We start from the raw sequence: 22503 nt of genomic DNA on the forward strand, positions 1-22503 counted from the left end.
TTCTTGTGCTTATACCTAAGGTAAAGGACCCTACCCAGCTCACCCAATTCAGGCCAATTAGCCTCTGTAATGTGTTGTATAAGATTGCTTCCAAGGTTCTGCCCAACAGGCTAAAAGTTATATTGCCAGAAATTATATCCGAGGAGCAGTCAGCTTTTGTTCTGGGAAGGCTCATAACAGATAATATTATTACTGCTTATGAATGCTTGCACTTCATGAAGAGAAACAAAGCTCAAAGGAATAGATTCTGCGTAGTCAAGCTTGACATGATGAAAGCATATGATAGGGTTGAATGGGAATATTTGGAAGCTATAATGTTCAAGCTAGGGTTTGCACCAACATGGGTATCTTTGGTCATGAGAATGGTGAGCTCGGTTAAGTTTTCTGTCCTTTTTAATGGTACAAAGCTTGAGGAATTCATGCCTTCAAGAGGGATCCGTCAGGGGGACCCCATTTCTCCATATTTGTTCTTGATAGCAGCGAAGGGCCTTTCGTGCCTCTTAAAAACTACAAACGAATCATCGCACCTCAAAGGAATACATGTAGCTCCAACAGCCCCGCCGGTAAGCCACTTGCTTTTTGCCGATGATAGCCTGCTGTTTGTTAAGGCCAATATTGATGGAGCAAATGAGTTGTCATCCCTGCTTGATCGCTACTGCATGGCGTCAGGGCAACATGTGAATTTGTCAAAATCCTTAGTTTTCTTTAGCAAAGGGCGTCCTAACAATTTGAAGCATGAAGTGACGGGTGCTTTGAACATCACTAACGAATCCCTATCGGAGCGGTATCTTGGCTTGCCCTCTGATGTAGAAAACAACAAGAATGGCGCCTTCAAGTTCCTCAAAGATCGTGTGTGGAACAAAATTAAGGGGTGGATGGAGAAGATCTTTGCCGGAGGGAAGGAAATACTTATAAAATCTATTGCAAAAGCAGTTCCGGTGTTCACCATGTCTTGTTTCAAGCTTCCTCGTGGGCTTTGCGAGCACTTAAACTCGTTGATACGCAAGTTTTGGTGGGGGAGCAAGGAAGGAAAAAGAAAGCCAAGCTAGGTATCTTGGAGCACCATGACCAGAGCCAAGTCTTGTGGAGGACTAGGTTTTCGCAATATTGAGCTCTTCCACCTAGCCTTACTCGCGAGGCAAGCTTGGAGAATTCTGACATATTCCACGTCACTCAGTGCACGAATCTTACGAGCAAAATACTTCCCTTCGAGTGACTTTTTGCATGCTGAACTTGGATCGGCACCCTCGCAGGTGTGGCGAGCTATCCTCGAAGGGCGGGACACTATGAAACAGGGACTGGTTCATCGTATTGGTGAAGGCCAAACGACACAAATTTGGTAGCACAACTGGCTCCCTCGACCTCATAACATGCGCCCGATCACAAGCAGAATCCCAAACCCTCCACATCTTGTTGGGGAGTTGATCTTACCGGATGCTTGCTAGGATCGAACTACTATCCAGGAGGTGTTCCTACCAGTTGATGATGCGGCTATCCTTTCCATACCGCTGTGTACCAGACATATAGAGGATTTTTGGTCATGGACATACGAGAAAAACGGGATCTTCTCGGTTCGCTCGGCATACAGAATGTTGGTTAATACTAAATATACCCGCGAAGCATGGTTGGAAGGAAGAGCAGACACATCCAACTCGGAAGCAGAACAGAAACAATGGACAAAGCTTTGGAAGATCTATGTCCCATCGAAAGTTAAAATCTTCCTATGGCGTCTAGCGCAGTGATACGTCTCCGTCGTATCTACTTTTCCAAACACTTTTGCCCTTGTTTTGGACTCTAACTTGTATGATTTGAATGGAACTAACCCGGACTGACGATGTTTTCAGCAGAATTGCCATGGTGTTGTTTTATGTGCAGAAAATAAAAGTTATCGGAACGACCTGAAACTCCACGGAATATCATAGGATAATTAATAAAAAATCCTCGCCAAAGATGAAGACCAAGGGCCCACACCCTGTCCACGAGGGTGGGGGGCGCGCCCAGGGGTGATTTTTGCACAGTAAATTCTTAAATATTCCCGAAAAAATCATATTAAATTGGCATGGCATTCTGAGGACTTTTATTTTCGGGATATTTTTATATTGCACGGATAAGTCAGGAAATAGACATAAAAATACTATTTTACTTTATTTCTTCTAAATAACAAAAAATATAAAGAGGGTATAGAAGGTTGTGCTTCTAGTTTCATCCACCTCATGTTCATCAAAAAGAATCCACTAACAAGGTTGATCAAGTCTTGTTAACGAGCTCATTCCGATTAACACGGAACCGGAGAAATTTCGAATAGCACTAAGTTACCTCAACGGGGATATGGAAATCCCCAACAATAAGAATATCATACTTTTTCTTGATAGTAGGGAGAGGAAATTCAAAACCTCCGAATATAACCGATGGAATTTTTCCAATAGAGTTGATACTATAAACTTGAGGTTGTTTTCTCGGAAAGTGTACCGTGTGCTCATTGCCATTAACATGAAAAGTGACATTGCCTTTGTTGCAATCAATAACAGCCCCTGCAGTATTAAGGAAAGGTCTTCCAAGAATAATAGACATACTATTATCCTCGGGAATATCAAGAATAACAAAGTATGTTAAAATAGTAACGTTTGCAACCACAATAGGCACATCCTCACAAATACCGACAGGTATAGCAGTTGATTTATCAGCCATTTGCAAAGATATTTCAGTAGGTGTCAACTTATTCAAGTCAAGTCTACGATATAAAGAGAGAGGCATAACACTAACACCGGCTCCAAGATCACATAAAGAAGTTTTGACATAATTTCTCTTAATGGAGCATGGTATAGTAGGTACTCTGGGATCTCCAAGTTTCTTTGGTATTCCACCCTTAAAAGTATAATTAGCAAGCATGGTGGAAATTTTAGCTTCAGGTATCTTTCTTTTATTAGTAATAATATCCTTCATATACTTAGAATAAGGATTTGTTTTGAGCACATCAGTTAATCGCATACGCAAAAAGATAGGTCTAATCATTTCAGCAAAGCGCTCAAAATCCTCATCATCCTTTTTCTTGGATGGTTTCGGAGGAAAAGGCATGGGTTTCTGAACCCATGGTTCCCTTTCTTTACCATGTTTCCTAGCAACAAAGTCTCTTTTATCATAAGTTGATTCCTTGATTGTGGGTTATCAAGATCAACAGCAGGTTCAGCTTCTACATCATTATCATTACTAGGTTGAGCATCAACATGAACATTATCATTAACATTATCACTAGGTTCATGTTCATCACCTGATTGAGTTTCAGCATCTGACATGGAAATATCATTTGGATTCTCAGGCGACTCAGCAATAGGTTCACTAGAAGTTTGCAAAGTCCTATCATTTTTCTTTTTCTTCTTTTTAGAAGAACTAGGTACATCAATATCATTTCTTTGAGAATCTTGCTCGATTCTCTTAGGGTGTCCTTCAGGATACAAAGGTTCCTGAGTAATTCTTTCGGTTCTAGTAGCCACTCTAACAGCATAATCATTTTTCTTACTATTCATTTCATGTAGCGCTTCTTTTTGAGCTTTAAGTACTTGTTCTACTTGAGTGGTAACCATAGAAGCATGTTTGCTAACAAGTTTAAGTTCAACTCTAATATCAGCCATATAATCACCCAAGCGTTTAATCATATAGGCATCTTGTTTTAATTGTCTACCAAAATAAGCATTAAAGTCATCTTGCTTAAACATAAAGTTATCAAACTCATCCAAGCACTGACTAGCAATTTTAGTAGGAGGGACTTCAGCTTTATCATATCTATAGAAAGAATTTACCTTTACTACCTATGTCGGGATATTGGGAGGTTCTTCAGTAAATAAGTAATTGAGATCATATACTTCTTCAATAGGCGGTAAATTAAGACCGTGTATTTCTTCAATAGGAGGTAAATTCTTAACATCTTCAGCTTTAATACCTTTTTATTTCATAGATTTCTTTGCCTCTTGCATATCTTCAGGACTGAGAAATAGAACACCTCTCTTCTTCAGAGTTGGTTTAGGAATAGGCTCAATAATTGGCTCAGAAATTGGCTCAGGAGCTGGCTCGGGAGGTGCCCAATTATTTTCATTTGTCAACATATTGTTCAATAGAATTTCCGCTTCATCCGGTGTTCTTTCCCTGAAAAGAGAACCAGCACAACTATCCAGGTAATCTCTAGAAGCATCAGTTAGTCCATTATAAAAGATATCAAGTATTTCAGGTTTCTTAAGAGGATGATCAGGCAAAGCATTAAGTAACTTGAGAAGCCTCCCCCAAGCTTGTGGGAGACTCTCTTCTTCAATTTGCACAAAGTTATATATTTCCCTCAAGGCTTCTTGTTTCTTATGAGCAGGGAAATATTTAGTAGAGAAGTAATAAATTATATCCTGGGGACTTTGCACACAACCAGGATCAAGAGAATTAAACCATATCTTAGCATCACCCTTTAATGAGAACGGAAATATTTTGAGTAAATAAAGGTAGCGCGATCTCTCATTATTAGTAAACAGGGCAGCTATATCATTCTACTTAGTGAGATGTGCCACAACAGTTTCAGATTCATAGCCATAGAAAGGATCAGATTCAACCAAAGTAATTATATCTGGATCAACAGAAAATCATAATAATCCTTATCGGAACACAAATAGGTGAAGTAGCAAAAGCAGGGTCGGGTCTCATTCTATCTCTAAAAGATTCTTTACTCCATTTAACTAGCAACCTCTTAAGTTCATATCTATCCTGGCAAGCAAAAATAGCGGCAGAAGATTCTGCATCAAAAAGATAACCTTCAGGAATAGGAGGCATATTTTGATCATCACTCTCATCATTGTATTCAGGTGTAATAATTTCTTTTTCTCTAGACCAAGCAATTTTCTCATCAAGAAATTCACCAAGGGGCACAGTAGTATCAAGCATAGAAGTGGTTTCATCATAAGTATCATGCATAGCAGAAGTGGCATCATCAATAACATGCGACATATCAGAATTCATAGCAGTAGCAGGTTTAGGTGTCGCAAGCTTACTTATAACAGAAGGAGAATCTAGTGCAAGGCTAGATGGCAGTTCCTTACCTCCCCTCGTAGTTGAGGGCAAAAATCTTGGTCTTAGCGTCTTTCAAGTTCTTCATAGTGTCCAGCAGATATAAATCCCAAGTGACTCAAAGAATAGAGCTATGCTCCCCAGCAACGGCGCCAAAAAAAGGTCTTGATAACCCACAATCAAGGAATCAATGCTATGATAAAAGAGACTTCGTTGCTAGGAAACATGGTAAAGAAAGGGAACCATGGGTTCAGAAACCCATGCCTTTTCCTCCGAAACCATCCAAGAAAAAGGATGATGAGGATTTTGAGCGCTTTGCTGAAATGATTAGACATATCTTTTTGTGTATGCGATTAACTGATGTGCTCAAAACAAATCCTTATTCTAAGTATATGAAGGATATTATTACTAATAAAAGAAAGATAGCTGAAGCTGAAATTTCCACCATGCTTGCTAATTATACTTTTAAGGGTGGAATACCAAAGAAACTTGGAGATCCCGGAGTACCTACTATACCATGCTCCATTAAGAGAAATTATGTCAAAACTGCTTTATGTGATCTTGGAGCTGGTGTTAGTGTTATGCCTCTCTCTTTATATCGTAGACTTGACTTGAATAAGTTGACACCTACTGAAATATCTTTGCAAATGGCTGATAAATCAACTGCTATACCTGTCGGTATTTGTGAGGATGTGCCTGTTGTGGTTGCAAATGTTACTATTTTAACAGACTTTGTTATTCTTGATATTCCCGAGGATGATAGTATGTCTATTATTCTTGGACGATCTTTCCTTAATACTGCAGGGGCTGTTATTGATTGCAACAAAGGCAATGTCACTTTTCATGTTAATGGCAATGAGCACATGGTACACTTTTTGAGAAAACAACCTCAAGTTTATAGTATCAACTCTATTGGAAAAATTCCATCGATTATATTTGGAGGTTTTGAATTTCCTCTCCCTACTGTCAAGAAAAAGTATGATATTCTTATTGTTGGGGATTTTCATATCCCCGTTGAGGTAACTTAGTGCTATTCGAAATTTCTCCGTCTCACACAAACACGAAAAACCAACCCAAGCACGAGTTCCAGCCCCCGTTGTTGTGATTTTCGATCTCCTTGCTCAAAGCACCTCTCACAAAACTGCTTGAGGAGATTGTTCCTTGGTATGTGACTCCTCCATTGGTCCAATTAGTTTTTGTTCTAGTGCTTTATTCATTGCAAATTTGTGTTGCATAGGTGACCATGTTCTTGAGCTTGCGTGTCAAATTTATATGGTTCCAAGTAGTTCCAATGCTTTATATAGGCTCTAGGCACTTGTAGGAGTTGTTGCTATCAATTTTATTGAAGTTGGTTCACTTTTATTTGAAGTTACTAAAAATTTCAGATTGTTTCAGAAAATAATGAAGAGACTTTTGAGGGGCTCGTCGAGCCGAAGCTCGAAGGAAAAACAAAAGGAAGAAGAACAAAAGCCCAAATTTAATTTGCCTCGCACTGCGGAGGTCCGGCCGTGTGAATGGCCTTCCGATGACTTCTTGAGGAGAGCCGAGATTTATGAAGATTTCTATTTATTAATTGAGAATGCTGGCCTCACCGACTTCCTCCGCGACCAACGTCATCAGTATCTCTTACTCACAAATACTTTTGTGCAAAATTTCTACTTTTTCCCTAAGAGTTCACCTCCATTGGTAGAATTTCATTTATATGACGTTGTTAAGAGGATGCCATTAGCTGAATTTTGTGAGGTTTGCAAAATACCTTTTGAGGGCACCTTGGATGAACCACACCGTAATGAAGTAGAAGCTTTTATTAGCACTATCACGGTGGGAGAAACCAGGAAGGTTTCTGATGCAAGAATGACTAGCATATATTTTCCTGTTTTACGCTACTTTGCCTTATTTGCTAGTCGTTGCTTGATAGGTCGCGGAAACTGTGGAAACCTTAGTATTCCTGATGTGATCATTTTGTTCCATGGTTTATACCGAAATAACTCTGTTAGTATGGGTGGAATTGTTGCTAGACGGTTAAGTCTGAACCGTACTAAAGGCCCCATCTTTGGAGGCATTTATGCCTCACGCCTAGCTGAACATTTTGAAATACCTATTAGGCATGAGGAGAAAGAGGAAACATCGCTGCCCCGTGCTTATTTAGATTATAGGAGTATGATAGCACATGACTTTCTTGTTAAAAGCCGCGAAGGGGAGCTCAAATATAAATTGTACTTTGATAAACATCACCCTGAGACTATTACTTTGCCTGCTCCCTCTTTGTTTAACTTGTCAGCAGGTCCTCACACCGTTCCGTGGGCGGCCATTCAAGCCTATCGAAATCCTGCACCCGCCCCGGAACCGGAGCCACAAGATGAGCCTCCACGACTATCTGTTTATTCTTGGGATCCAGAGGAGGTTGCCAGCCAGTGGCAGCCGGAGCCTTCTTCGTCACAGTATGACCCCAGCTTCAGTTACGGGTATCCGACAGGCCATCCATGGCAATAGACCAACTTAGGCCAAAAGCCTAAGCTTGGGGGAGTACGTATTTCCCACCGACATTACATTTATATTCACACACACTCATTGCCAGATGTCGGTGTTCATACTCTTTCACTGTAATATCCATGCTAGATTATTTTCTTTTCCTGCTTTCTTCTTGTGTGTTTAATAAACCTTAGAAAACCAAAAAAAATTAGTAGTAGTTTATTTCTTTGCTGTAGTAATTAAAAAGGAAAACCCAAAAATATTTCCCGTTCTTCTTTTGCTTGTTGGGAGCTTTCCCGTGTAAATAGTTTTTCTTTTCCTTTCTTTGGGGGTCGAGAAGACCATATTGAAAATGCTTAGTGGCTCTTATATGCATGATTGTTTATTTAACTTAGATCCCATATTACTTGTCTTCTCTCTTGAGTTGAATGCTTGCAGATTCCAGCTTAGTCCAATGCACGTGCACTCTTACTATTATACACTTCGTTCGGTCGTGCAAGTGAAAGGCAATAATGATGATATATGATGGACTTATTGGGATGAGAAAAGCTGGTATGAACTCGACCTCTCTTTTTTTGTAAATATGATGATTCATCGTTCTTGAGTTAGCTATTATGAAGTAAGCATATTTGCAATGACATTTAGAGATTATAGTTGCTTGTGCCATGCTTGATTAGCTATGAGTTATAATGGTTTACCTTGCGTACCAACATGCTATTAGAATGATCATGATGTGGTATGATGGGATGGTATCCTCCTTTAAATGAATTGAGTGACTAGACTTGGCACATGTTCACGCATGTAGTTGAATCAAATCAACATAGCCTTCATGATATTTATGTTCATGATAGATTATATCCTACTCATGCTTGTATTCGGTGTAAATTAATTTTAATGCATGTTTACGACTGTTGTCGCTCTCCCAGTTGGTCGCTTCCTAGTCTTTTGCTAGCCTTCACCTGTACTAAGCAGGAACACTACTTGTGCATCCAAACTCCTTAAACCCCAAAGTTGTTCCATATGAGTCCACTATACCTTCCTATATGCGGTATTTACCTGCCATTCCAAGTAAATTTGTATGTGCCAAACTCCAAACCTTCAAATGAAATTCTGTTTTGTATACTCGAGCAGCTCATGTTCCAACTAGGGTTGTCCTTATCTTCCATGTTAGGCGGTTATTCTCAAGAGGAGTGGACTCCGCTCCTCATTCACGAGAAAATGGCTGGTCGCCGGGATGCCTAGTCCCATGCTTTATGCAAACTAAATCAAAATAACTGCAAACAAAACTCCCCCTGGGACCCATTGAATGTTGGAGGCACTCGTTGTTTCGAGCAAGCCATGGATTGATGCTTGTGGAGGAGGGGGAGTATAAACTTTACCATTATGTTTGGGAACCGCCTATAATTTGTTTAGCATGGAAGATATCGTCATCTCATAGTTGTTGCGTTGAAAACAAAAGTATGCCGCTCAAAATGTTATTCAATCTCTATTTTAAAAACCAAGCACTGACACCTCTACAAATCCCTGCTTCCCTCTGCGAAGGGCCTATCTATTTACTTTTATGTTGAGTCATCACCCTTCTTATTAAAAAGCACCTGCTGAAGAGCACACTGTCGTTTGCATTCATTATTATTGGTTTATATTGGGTATGACTTGACTGGATCTCTTTTACCATGAATTACAATGTTTAGTCAGTCCTTGATCTTTGAAGGTGCTCTGCATTTATGTTTTGCGGTCTCAGAAAGGGCTAGCGAGATACCATTTTGTTATATCATGTTATGATTATTTTGAGAAAGTGTTGTCATCTGAGTTTTGTTATTATAGCTCGCTAGCTGATTATGCTATTGATATGAGTAATTGTGAGACCTTTGTGTTATTGTTAGTATGGTTAGTTCATAATATTTGCTGAAACTTGAATGTTGGCTTTTCATGTTTACAACAACAAGAGCAAACAGAGTTTGTAAAATTTTTTCTTTTTCTCTATCAGTTTGTCAACTGAATTGCTTGAGGACAAGCAAGGGTTTAAGCTTGGGATAGTTGATACGTCTCCGTCGTATCTACTTTTACAAACACTTTTGCCCTTGTTTTGGACTCTAACTTGTATGATTTGAATGGAACTAACCCGGACTAACGCTGTTTTCAGCAGAATTGCCATGGTGTTGTTTTATGTGCAGAAAATAAAAGTTCTCGGAACGAATTGAAACTCCACGGAATATCTTAGGATAATTAATAAAAAAATCCTCGCCAAAGATGAAGACCAGGGGGCCCACACCCTGTCCACGAGGGTGGAGGGTGCCCCCCCTGGGCGTGCCCCCCTACCTCGTGGGCCCCCTGGTGGCCCTCCGACGCCATCTCCAACTCCATATATTGGCTTTCAGGGAGAAAAAAATCAGAGAGAAGAAATCATCGCGTTTTATGATACGGAGCCGCCGCCAAGCCCTAATCTCTCTCGGGAGGGCTGATTTGGAGTCCGTTCGGGGCTCCGAAGAGGGGGATTTGTCGCCGTCGTCATCATCAACCATCCTCCATCACTAATTTCATGATGCTCACCACCGTGCGTGAGTAATTCCATCGTAGGCTTGCTGGACGGTGATGGGTTGGATGAGATTTATCATGTAATCGAGTTAGTTTTGTTAGGGTTTGATCCATAGTATCCACTATGTTCTAATATTGATGTTGCTATGACATTGCTATGCTTAATGCTTGTCACTAGGGCCCGAGTACCATGATTTCAGATCTGAACCTATTATGTTTTCATGAATATATGCGAGTTCTTGATCCTATCTTGCAAATCTATAGTCACCTACTATGTGTTATGATCCGACAACCCCGAAGTGACAATAATCGGAACCACTCCCGGTGATGACCCTAGTTTGAGGAGTTAATGTATTCACTATGTGCTAATGCTTTGTTCCGGTTCTCTATTAAAAGGAGGCCTTAATATCCCTTAGTTTCCAATAGGACCCCACTGCCACGGAAGGGTAGGACAAAAGATGTCATGCAAGTTCTTTTCCATAAGCACGTATGACTATATTCGGAATACATGCCTACATTACATTGATGAACTGGAGCTAGTTCCGTGTCACCCTATGTTATGACTATTACATGATGAACCACATCCGGCAGAATTATCCATCATTGATCCGGTGCCTACGAGTTTTCCATATACCGGTTCTCGCTTATTTACTTTTCCGTTGTTATTGTTACAATCACTACAAAAATATCAAAAACATTACTTTTGTGTCTTTACTTTTGTTACCGTTACCACCACTATCATATTACTTTGCTACTAAACACTTTGCTGCAGATACTAAGTTTTCAGGTGTGGTTGAATTGACAACTCAGCTGCTAATACTTGAGAATATTCTTTGGCTCCCCTTGTGTCGAATCAATAAATTTGGGTTGAATACTCTACCCTCGAAAACTGTTGCGATCCCCTATACTTGTGGGTTATCACGCAGCAGTCCATCCCTATAGTTGATCTCCTCCAGCAGCGGAATATGTCAACGGTGGACACTTGTGGTATCTGTGGAGCTGTTGATTCATGGCAGCACTCATTACTCCACTGCAATGCGGCCAGGTCCGTTTGGACGCTTCAACCTATGGAGACGTTCCAAGTCTTGGAGGAGACCACGAAACCGGATGCTAAGAGGTGGATCTTCGCTCTGATAGAGGCTCTCCCTGCCGAGGTGTTCACTCAAGTCTTGGTCACACTATGGGCTATCTGGTTTGCGAGACGGCAGGCACTCCATGAAAATATATTCCAAAGTCCAATGGCCACACATATGTTTGTGACCAAGTACCTCAGAGAGTTGGAATATTGCAAACCAAAAGAGATGACCGCCCGGTGGCTGCTCCCAGAAGCCGGGTTAGATGGATCCGGTCTCCTCATGGTTTTGCAAAAATAAGAGTTGATGGCGCAGTCAACAGAGCAAACGGCGAGGGATCCTATAGCGCTGTATGCAGAGACAAGGGCGGGATGTACATGGGCTCTTCAGTGATCAGGAGTGTTGGGATTACCGATCCAACAACTCTAGAGACTCTGACATGTCGCGAAGCAATGGCTCTGGCGTTGGATCTGTCATTAACTCATGTGGAGATTGCTTCGGATTGCAAAAAATGTTGTTCATGATATAAATCTTGGCACTGGTGGAATGAATGCGAGTATTGTGAAGGAGATTAGAGAGATTACTACTCTTTTTCAGAGTTGTGCCTTCATCTTTGAAGGTAGAGTATCAAATCAAGAGGCCCATAGCCTTGCTAAGCACGCTTTTGGTCTGGACCGGGGCGCCATGTGTGGCTCTTAAACCCCCCCAGACTTGAATTGTATCTCTATGAACATCATTGATCAATAAAGCGAGTGTGTTTAGACTAAAAAAAGCTATCCAAAATGAATTTGCTAAAAAGAAGCTGCCAAAATGAATATCATATCGTAATTGGTCTGATGGATAGTACGGCTGGCCAGATTACCACAAGTCGGGGCGCCGCAAATATTTTGCATATTAATATCCTCCTTGTAATGCATACTAACGGGCGGGGCCCAATGATGACCTTTCATTTTATAAGAAAAAAATTTCAAGGGGCTATTTCTTGAAAAAAAAATCAGCCATGTTTTCGCAGAAAAACCAGGTCACATGCCCTTGTGTCTGTCTCCCGGTCACTTACGGGTGGGCCCTGTGCCATGCTGGCGCACCATATCAGCACCATGTACGTATACAAGCGTGGTTAGCATCGTAGATGCATGCTCAAGCCAAGTTCTGTCACCAGTTCAATGTATGCCGCAAGTTTTAGCATCAAACTGAGTTTTCTCGTCAAGTTCAGACACTTGTGGTGTAATTGACTCAAAGCAGAAGTATTGAACGTGGGTTTGCGTATATACCGAACTGATAGAAAGTAGGAACTCTTCCACTAAAAAAAGAGAGTAGTAGCTCTCGGATGGAAGCCCGAAATTATTCATTGCAATGGAGTATCACCGCAAAACAGAAGAACGTGACAGGTCGATCAGCCTCAGCGACCCACGACCTAGCACGTCGGCAATGGGGTCCCGCACAGGCACTTGTTGTGCTCGTAGGTCTCCGGCTTGAACCGACCCATGTTCCCGCCGGTGGGTATCTCCCCGCAGAGCTGGTTGTAGCTGAGGTCGAGCGTGGTCAACTTCTTCAACTGCGTCAGCGACGCCGGCACGCCGCCGTAGATCCGGTTGCGGCTCATGTTGAGGAACAGCAGGTTCTCCGGCATCACCACGCCGGTCAGGTTGAACCGCAGCCTGTTCCCGGACAGGTCGATATCGTACACCGTGTTCCGCCGGCCGAACAGGAACGCCGCGTCCCCCGTTAGCCTGTTGTTGGCCACCCGGAAGTTCATGAAGTATCTCTCGCGCGCGTACGTCCGGGGAATCGGCCCCGTCAGCCGGTTGTTTGTCAGCGTCAGGCCCAGCGGCCTGTCGCGCGCGCCGTTGCTCACCAGCCGCGGCGGGATCCGGCCGACGAGGCGGTTGTTCGAGGCGTCGAAGTAGGTCAGATAAGGCAGGTCCTGGAGCGACCTGGGGATCCTTCCGGTCAGCTTGTTGCCGAAGAAGCTGACGGAGGTGAGGTTTGTGCGGGAGAGCGACGCCGGCAGGGAGCCCGAGACGGAGGTGCGCATGATGTTGAAGATGGAGAGGTGCGAGAGTTTGCCGAACGTGTCCGGGATGGGGCCATGGAGGCCCGGGATGCTGTGGATGCTGATGGTGTGGAGCTGGTCGAGGTCGCCGATGGCCGGTGGGATCGTGGAGGTGATGTTGACGTTCTGGAGGAAGATGGCGACGACGCGGCGGTGCTCGTTGCAGTAGGCGTACGGCCAGTTGCACTGGTCGGTGCCGGGCAGCAAGGACACCAGCGCGGCCTGGTCGCCGAACTGCTCCTTGATCTTGAGGAGCGTCCGGAAGTCCGGGTCGTCGCCGGGCTGCTGAGAGAATGACGCGGTGAGCTGGAGAGACAGCAGTAGTAGAAGTGCAACGTGGTTGGCCATGTTTACCGATGGAACTGCTACGAGTGAGTAGCAGAGAATGTTGATCAGCTATTTGTAGGAGTGCAAGTCAGCTGGATGATCTCGGCCAAAATAAGTCAACTGGATTGATGTGATCATGAAGGCAGCCAAAGCGTGGTCAACTTGGTGCATTTGCAAGGGAGAGGAACGTGCGGTTTCTTGCAACGCACTTTTTTTTGTTAGACATTGAACCATACTTATTTTCTAAGTCTATCTCCATCGACTAATCTTTTGATAAAAAATCTCATGCGACTTAGATATAGTAAAAATAGTTTATTCTTCTTGTGGCGGTTTTTTCTTGGTGATAGAGGCGTGCAACGGCGAGTGTGCTTCTTTCCCTTCTACCAGCTACATACTGACAGTCGCATACAACAGGTCACCACAAACACACACCGACGAACAACAACACCATCCCAGACAACTCAAAGCGAATAACAAGTGGACAAATAGAGCATCACTAAGAGTCGACAGAGTTCTCAACCGTGACTGCGTCACTGCGAAGAGACGAAGCCGAACCACGAAGGAGATGGACTCCAAATGATGCCTTCAAGAAGGGCACAACACCGGAGTGCCGCCACCATTCAATTCAAAGGATCCGGGTTTTCACCTGAAGCACCACGAAAGACAAAGGATTACCACGATAGTGCCTCCAAGAAGGGAACGGCATCCATGGACTTCTCAAAGGAAGTGAAAACATGAGGTTTTAGAAAATGTTAAGAATCCTCCAACATGTGAATGGAAGGAAGGATTCCAATAGAAAATTTCAAAGTCAATACTACAATCCAAAGGGCCCATTGGAAAAATTTCCTATAGAACCTCATTCCCGTGAAATTCCTGCAAAATTCCTTTATTCCAAAATGGCCCCTCACATATGAAGGGGTATGTTTTAATCTCCACCGATGTTTCAGTTAAAAGGGGTGTACTGAAGTAAACCCCCAAATACAATGAATCCATAATTTCTCGTTGGTTTCTAGTTGATCTGTGAAATCATCTGTTGAGAAACCTCTTGAACCAGCCGGCGGAGCGCTTGGGGTATTGCTTCCGACCATGGTCATAGTCCACGAAGTGTAAACCGAAGCGCACCGTGTACCCGCTCGCCCACTCGAAGTTGTCTAACAAAGACCATGCGAAGTACCCCTTCACGTTCGCCCCATCCCTACAGTAAAATAAGCACAATGAACTCTTAGTTGATGTCTTGACATAGTTGGATTGTAAAAGTCAAGGTACCAGCTCCGACCTGATCGCACTCAGCAAGGCATCAAGGTGCATGTGGTGGTACTCTATCCTCGCATCGTCCTTGAGGGCTTCCTCGAGTGGTAGGCTCTTGTTGTTGGCTTCATCGACGCCTAAAATATAGAGAGAAGACAAATACTTTTTCAAATAAGTTTCAACCTGGTTGCTCACCATTTCCAGGGGAGGAAAATGTACTTGCCCGTTTTCAGTGATGTAGATGGTCGGATTCCGGTACTTCTCCTTGAGATAAAGTAGAAGATCATGGAACCCTTTAGGGTAGACATAGAGCCAAGGTGAAGCAGCCTAAATGCACATCATCTACTCGGTCAACTAAACCACGAGACAAGGGGGAGAAAATTGATGGAAGATTTACTTGTTTATGTGGGTAAAAGTTGCAAGTTACCTGAGGACCTATGGGGACACCATTTCTAACACCTGACATAATTGGGCAATGTTAGCATGTTTTTCTAAAACGGGATCATTTCCTTAACATTGTAAGGTTGGCAAATGAGAACAGAGACAGATTGATCATTGACTGAGCGTGATCGACTCACCGGTCAGATTAGCTTGAGCATCGGTAGAGTAGCTGTTCCTCAGGCCATTTGATAGAGGAAGCTTACCCGCGTAATTTGTAGTATAGTAGTTGATTCCAATGAAGTCGAATGAACCCTTCACCAATGCAGACTGTTTTTTGGTGAACTGCGGCAGACGGTTTCCGACCAATTCTTTCATGCTCCCAGGGTAGTCTTCTCTGGCGAGCGGGTCCAAAAACCTACAGGGGTTTTATTCTTGGTGAGATCAATCTGCATTCTTTTCTAGACTTCTAAAATGAAATTACACAGGAAACACATGCAGAGAGTTTACCATCCAAGCATGAATTCTATGGCGCGTCTCGTTGCGATGACGCTTGATTTTGAACGGGACAAGGGAGTGAACCAGTTTGACACCAAACTTATTCCGATCTCCCCTTTCTGCACAGCCTGCATTTCATCGATGTGCATCATGTCAATCACGTTCATGGATGAACCGCAACTGCATGATATATAGTATGATGAAGGGTTGGGTCAGTCACCTTATATTTCTGTTTATACAACGTAGCGGCAGCCGCATGAGCGAGTATCTGATGGTGGGCTACAGTGTATGGCTCCCTTCATGAATCCCTGGCGCTGCAGTTTGCCTTCTCCCAGGGCGAACACCGGCCCGGCGCAAATACGCCCCTTTCATAACCCGTGACACAGAAGGACCAGGGCTCATTGAACGTGATCCAGTGCTTCACCCGGTCTCCTAATTCTCTGAAGCAGACTTCAGCATAATCTTTGTAGTCATTTCTGCACCAATGTCAGTTGATTATTTTGCATGTTAACATATACAAGTTATTAAGGGATAGATAGTGTTTTTTTAAAGGAGATAAATAGTGGTTGACTTACATGATATTAGGGCTAAGGAATCCTCCATATTTATCTTCCAATCCCTGTGGAGAGTCCCAGTGAAAAAGGGTCACAAATGGCTGCACCCCTGCAGATATATAAAGATTTCAAATTCTTAAGCATTGTCTGACGAAATAAAGAAAGGATCTGATGTTCCATGCGGTTTGATACATTAGATAATAAACCTAATTAAATACTGCATTTAGACAGTCTACCTTTGGACAGTAGCTCATCGATCAAGTTGTTGTAATACTTGATGCCTTCTTTGTTGACTCCACCTTTCAGAGTTCCATCTGTTATGCATTAAGACATTAAGATCGATGTGAACGTATATCGACTAGGAAATGGGAAGATAATGCAAGATATTCTACTTGGGAACAAAAATGATAGTGGAAATATCAAGTCTGAAAATATCATACCCGGAAAAATTCTTGTCCATGAGATGGAGAACCTATATGCATCCATTCCCATATCCTTCATGAGGCGCACATCTTCCTGCGTTTTTTGCATATTAGGATCAGTACTACCTAGTTTTTCTTTTAGAAAAGGAGGATGACCCCCGGCCTCTGCATCTGGGCGATGCATACGGCCATTTTATTAATTATTCTCACAAGACCTTACAAAGTCATACAACAGTAAGACTAAAGCCGCCGTCTAAGCAACAAACTGTCGCTACACCTATCCAGTTGATGAAGGGGCGCAGATAGCCTAGGCCTAATACCAAACAGACATCGCGGCCAAGCCTAATATCTAAGACCTGAGACCCCAACCTAGCCACTTGCCGGGTCTGGGGCACACACTGGTCCGGCGTGCTCTCAGAGGCCGCCGCCGCCAACTGCCACCGCTCCATCTTCAGAACTGTACTGATGCATCAACCTTGCTCGGTCAAGCTATCGTCGACGCCACCACGGCGCCCAACGGCACCTCCTCCCTGCGCGCAAACAACTGAGCACGTCGCGGTCACCACTGATACACCTCAGCGCCATGCTGCCAGGTACCAGCAGCCGACACAACTTGAAGTCCTTGGAAGATTTGTCATGCGTAGCACCTGCCGACCAGGCATGACAAAGCGTAGCACCTGTCGGTCAGGCATGACTTGACATCTCCACCGAAGCTCCGTGCAAGACGAAGCCGCTCCACCTCCTGCCTCTGACTACCAGCGCTGCTCCACAAACGATGCTCCCAAGAGAGAAACGACACCACAGTGCCGCCATCGCCCGATCTGGAACACCAGATCCTAGGGTTTTCCCCGGAGCAGCACGAGTGGGTCGACAGTAGTTACACGACGATGCCTCCATCAAGGTAATGGCGAGGACGCCGCCATCGCCTGCCGTCGGCTCGGTTTTCACCGGCAACCATGTTTCCCCGACTCATAGCCGGGACTAGATGACGGATCTGGAGATCCGACCACCCAACCTCAGGCCGACCACCTCCGACGGAGGAGATGACCACCACCGCCATGTCCCGCCTCCATGGAGAAGGGCCGTCGGACTCCACTGCCGTCAGTAGCTGCACATCTAGCACAGCCACCAATAGCACATCTCGAGCACCCTGGGGATGCCTCCCCGACCTGCCTCGGCGCCGATCCAAGGCCGAGCGCAAGCAGCAAGACGAATCCGGCGAGCAACCAGCAAAACCGCATGCGAGCAACCAGCAAAACCGCATGCACCACGGATGCCAGCCCGAAGGGGATCTCGCCCGACTCTGCCTAGCACAGGTGCAACCGCCCCCGCGTCGTCCAGATCCGGCAGATCGACCACCGGCCGCCATAACCATCACTAGCACGCAGCCCGCCTCGTGCAGCCCTCCACGCCTGCCACCATGGCAGCCCAGCGTCGCCGCGCCCCGCACAATGCCGCGTTCCGGCCAGTGTAGATCGCCCCACGGCGATCCCGCCTCGCGAGAAGGAGAAAGCGCCCCGCCGCCGCCCATGCCGGGCGGGCTTCGCCCGCCGGCATGCCCTGGCGGCGGCGAGGGGAGGGATGGGGAGAAGGTCGCGGTTCGGCGGCGGCTAGGGTTTCCTCCCCTGCCGCCCGTGGGAGCGCCAGAGGAGGTCGCCTCGGCCCAAGGGATGGGGAGGAGGTCACCTCGGCCCAACTTGCTCTGTTCTGTCCAACTTGCTCACCTAGTTTTTTGGGAGAACTAAAATTCAAAGATCTTATCACAGTTTGATCTTAATCAACAACTATGAGTGTATAACAAGAATCTAAAAGATACAGTAAAAAGGCAAGACATCTAAACTATCCCTACCTTGTAAAGATGATAGGAGTCCACTGCCACATCCCCATTGCTTTTATCGGCGATTTTATCTGCCAAAGTTTTTACCTTCATGAGAAAGACCACTCTGCTCATGTTTATCCATTTTCTTGGAAGGGACACCATGAAAATATAGTTCCCAAGTAAAATCAAAGTGTTTAACCTATTCGAAGTTGGGGAAATTTGATTTTACGCTTTGTAGGTGTGAGTAGTATCTATAGTATATCATTACCATGTTTCTTGGTTATAAGTTGCCTAACACTTTGTTAAATCCAAATCGATGTTTTCCCAAGCGTTGGATTAACTTTGAAGTGTGCGTGTGTGATTCTTCCATCCAATGGTTAAACACTATGAACATTTCATGCAGTGAAATAAAAATGTGAGTTTCTATGGCTTTCGATCCCTAAAAAGATATATAGGCTGCATGTAGAATATGTATATACATACCTGGATGCTGGTGAGTGAAGTTGTCCCAGATGCTTGGTCCCCTGCCCCCCTCCATTGCACCACCCTCATACTGCATGCATGTGAATGTCCAGCAAATTTGTAATAAGACCATGCCAGAACCAAAAAAATCCATAATGTAGATATCTTTAGGAGTGTATCTTTAGTTAATTGTAAGAGGAGACCAGATCCAGAAACAATTGGCAGATAGTTAATTGGCCAATCACTGCTGGGTTCAGATCGAGCTTGTTACTACCATTCAGAATTCCGGTCCATTTTGTCCTGCTCCGTCCATGTATTTCTAAGACAGTCCGGCCACGCAGCATCAGCTTATGTTACAGCTTTCATGCTAACAAATTGTGCTGAAGTAAGAAGGGAAACCAACGACCTACGGCATCCATGGATGATGGATCAATGAAGTAACAGCGAGTGGGAACCTGATAGGACGAGGTGGCCGTCCCAAAGACGAAGCCCTTGGGGAAGCTCGTCCGGCTTATCGGCCGCCGACCATGGGCGCCGCCGTGGGCGCTGGTAGCGACAACCAGAAGGAGAAGCGGGAGGACAGCCGCCGCCACTGCTCTTGCACCCATATGGAGTAATGACAAAGGCTATGTTGCAGCGTCAAAGGCTTCCGTTGGCACCACCTATATAGGCCGGTATTTAGCAGAAAAATCAATCTGGGCCAATAATTTCTTCTTCTGAGATGAGATGGCAGGGAACCATGTGTAGTGTTTTTTTATGTGCTAAAGACCAAAGAACACATGCTCGCATGTGTTGATTTTTGGAACTGCAGTCTCTGAGTGGCGATCAGAGTGATGGGGACGACACAGGCTCGGCCTGTGTTGATTTTTGGAATTGCTCGCATGAAGGAAGAGAACTGGTGTATAATAGTGTTTGTTGCGGATCGGTGGTTGTGCTGCTCGTGAACCATGCGCGCGCTGACTGACTCTAGCTGTAGCCGGATCGTCAGCACGCGGCTAGCTACCGCATCAGCCAATACACACGGACACGGGCACGTACGTCTGCCCTGAGATTAGATCGGTAGGGTGCACATTTCTCGTGGCTGTATTAGTATAGTGCTTAATCAGAGGGCTGGGTCAGGAATGGCTACACCGTCAGTCGACCGAATTTCGAATTTGAGTCGGTTGATCGTTTTTAGCCGTTGGATGCAGATCAAACCGGTGGCAGCCCTCTTCTTCCTCTAGCACCTTCCCAGGCCGCCGGACAAACCGCCTGCGACCACCACCTACGGCCGGCGGCGCTCCCGCGCAGCCTCACCTCCCCGTCCTACCGGGAACCGCTCCCAACCACCGGTCTTGCTGCCATCCTCGGCCATCCCTCTAGCCCCGCCCGTGTCTGGCTTTTTCTCCGGCGACATCCCACCCCCGCTCTCACCCTAAATTCTAAGATAGATAATGGGTTGCCCTCAGACGAGCCCCTTTCTTCTCCTTCCTTCCCTCCGGCTCACTCCAATGAACTCCTAAAATCAATTGACCCAAATTTGAAAATCAATCGACTGACATTTAGCTAATGTGGGCTGGGACATGGCATAGCGAGTCATAGGAGTCTCCCAAGCGTGCCAAGATGCACTATAGCCACGTCAGGCTGTTTAAACATATAATACACTATTTAAGTTTTGTATGTAACATTCAAAAAATTGGAAGGTTAGTTGATGCTTGACGGTGCTCCGTGCAAGTATAACTATAGTTTACCATATGCCCAATGTCATTTTCATATATTGTTTATATATACCTTTGGGCCCTGTTTGATAACAAAGTATTATAAAAATCAAAGTATTGAAAACTACAATAGTTTAGTCAGTCCGTAAACAATACAACGGTTTTGACATAACATAATATTTTGGAGTATTCGTGATGCAGAGGACCTGTTTGGTACAGTGGTAAAATTAGTTGTTAGCACCGCAAACAAGTCTATTTTCTAGTTGTTAGCTGGCTAGCCATTGCGTCTAGCAACAGATCGACCTAACAAGCGCTAGATTAGCGCATTTTTTTACTGTTCAAGAATTCATCCGATTAATCAGTTAATGGGCCAGTTAATCGCTACTCATGGCGTGGCCGAATCGAATAGCACCTATTTATCGCGTTAACTTGTCAGGCCGATCAATTGGTCAGTTAGACCGATTAATCAGTTGTCAGGCCGGTTAATCCCTGCTAGCCCATTAACGGGTGGGCAAACAAAACCCAAATTTGGGCCCGTAACCCCTTGTAACCCCATCCCACTCCTTAATAGGTAGGATTAATAATTATACCTCCTCTCTACGATTTTCATATGTGTAAGGTAGCATGTTTTGGTATACTACATAGGTGGGAGCATGAGACTATGGTATAATACATAAAGAAATTCATATATGCGTTGGCAAGTTCCTATTCAATCTACCTATTAATGGTCGACTGACTAATTCAGTTAATAGGCCGATTCACCGATTAATCACTACTCCTAAACCGTTCGAGCAGCTACCGGTTAACGATTTCTTGAACATTGCGTTTTTTATCTAACTCCTCCGAGGGAGACAAACTCAAGAAACGACACGGTGGTGGCAGCGGCGGCATGGAAGCTAGGGGAATTGTTGCGGATAGTGGGGAAGAAGATTACGATGTGTCCTCTTGTTTTTCTCAGCTGCTCTATTTAAAATAAAGGGGTGTCAAGCGCTCTCTTACACGTGCCTCTATCAGGGCTGGCCCATCCGCTTTTGGGAAACTTTCACCCCATTATCGAAAGCTTTCATCAGGTTTTTTTTCTTATTAAGAATCTTTGTACTTTTCTCCATCGGTTTTTTTATGTCTTGTTTTTAATTATTATGTGTATCCTTTTCCATTTACTTTGTTTTCTTCTTTTTTGTTTATTTTTTCCATTTTAAAAAACATATCAAATAATGTCCGACAATTATTTGAATAAATGATAAACATTTATGCAAAATGAAAACTTTTAAGCAGATGACAAACATTTTCTTTAAAATACACGTTTAAATATCTGGAACATTGTAAAATAAATGACAATCGTTTTTGGAATAAACACTGAACACTTTTAATACATGGTGACACTTTTTTATTACATTATAATTTCTTTGATATATGATGGAGTTTTTAAATACACAGTTTAAAAAAATGCATCATAAAAAAAATTAAATACCTGATGAACATTTTCTAAATTATGAGAACATTATTTAAAAATGTACCAAATCTGATTGTATAACATTTCGAAAAAAAAACAATTTGTTAGAACATTCCTGTTTTTACCTAAATATCTAACAGATCTGTTCGGTGAAAAAATATATTTGTTAGAACATAATTTTATTTTTCTTAAAAGAATAGGAAATAAAAATGAAAGCAAAAGGTAGAAAACAAATATGAAAGAGAATGAGCACGCGTGCTATGTTGAAGGTTTATGTCGGTCTCATTTTTCCGGGGCGAGCATTTCTGACGCATTGCTACACAAGCTCTCACGTGGTAGAGCTATCAGCTGAGCTCGCGACGCTAGCCAATGCGCTTGTATCTTTCCACGTGAAAAGTTGTTGGCGTTTTTTGAGGCGAACTAAGCCGGTTTTTTCATGGTTTTTAAGGGTTTTCCTGGTTTTTATTTGGTT

The 22503-nt window shown here is 43.8% G+C and overlaps 1 pseudogene; it reads right to left on the minus strand.

Moving 5' to 3' along the window:
- Positions 1-12157: 12157 nt before the first annotated feature.
- Positions 12158-19490, minus strand: LOC123041526 (beta-glucosidase 12-like; annotated as a pseudogene).
- Between the last annotated feature and the right edge of the window lie 3013 nt (positions 19491-22503).

This window comes from Triticum aestivum, chromosome 2B, assembly GCF_018294505.1.
Source record: "Triticum aestivum cultivar Chinese Spring chromosome 2B, IWGSC CS RefSeq v2.1, whole genome shotgun sequence".
NCBI lineage: Eukaryota > Viridiplantae > Streptophyta > Magnoliopsida > Poales > Poaceae > Triticum > Triticum aestivum.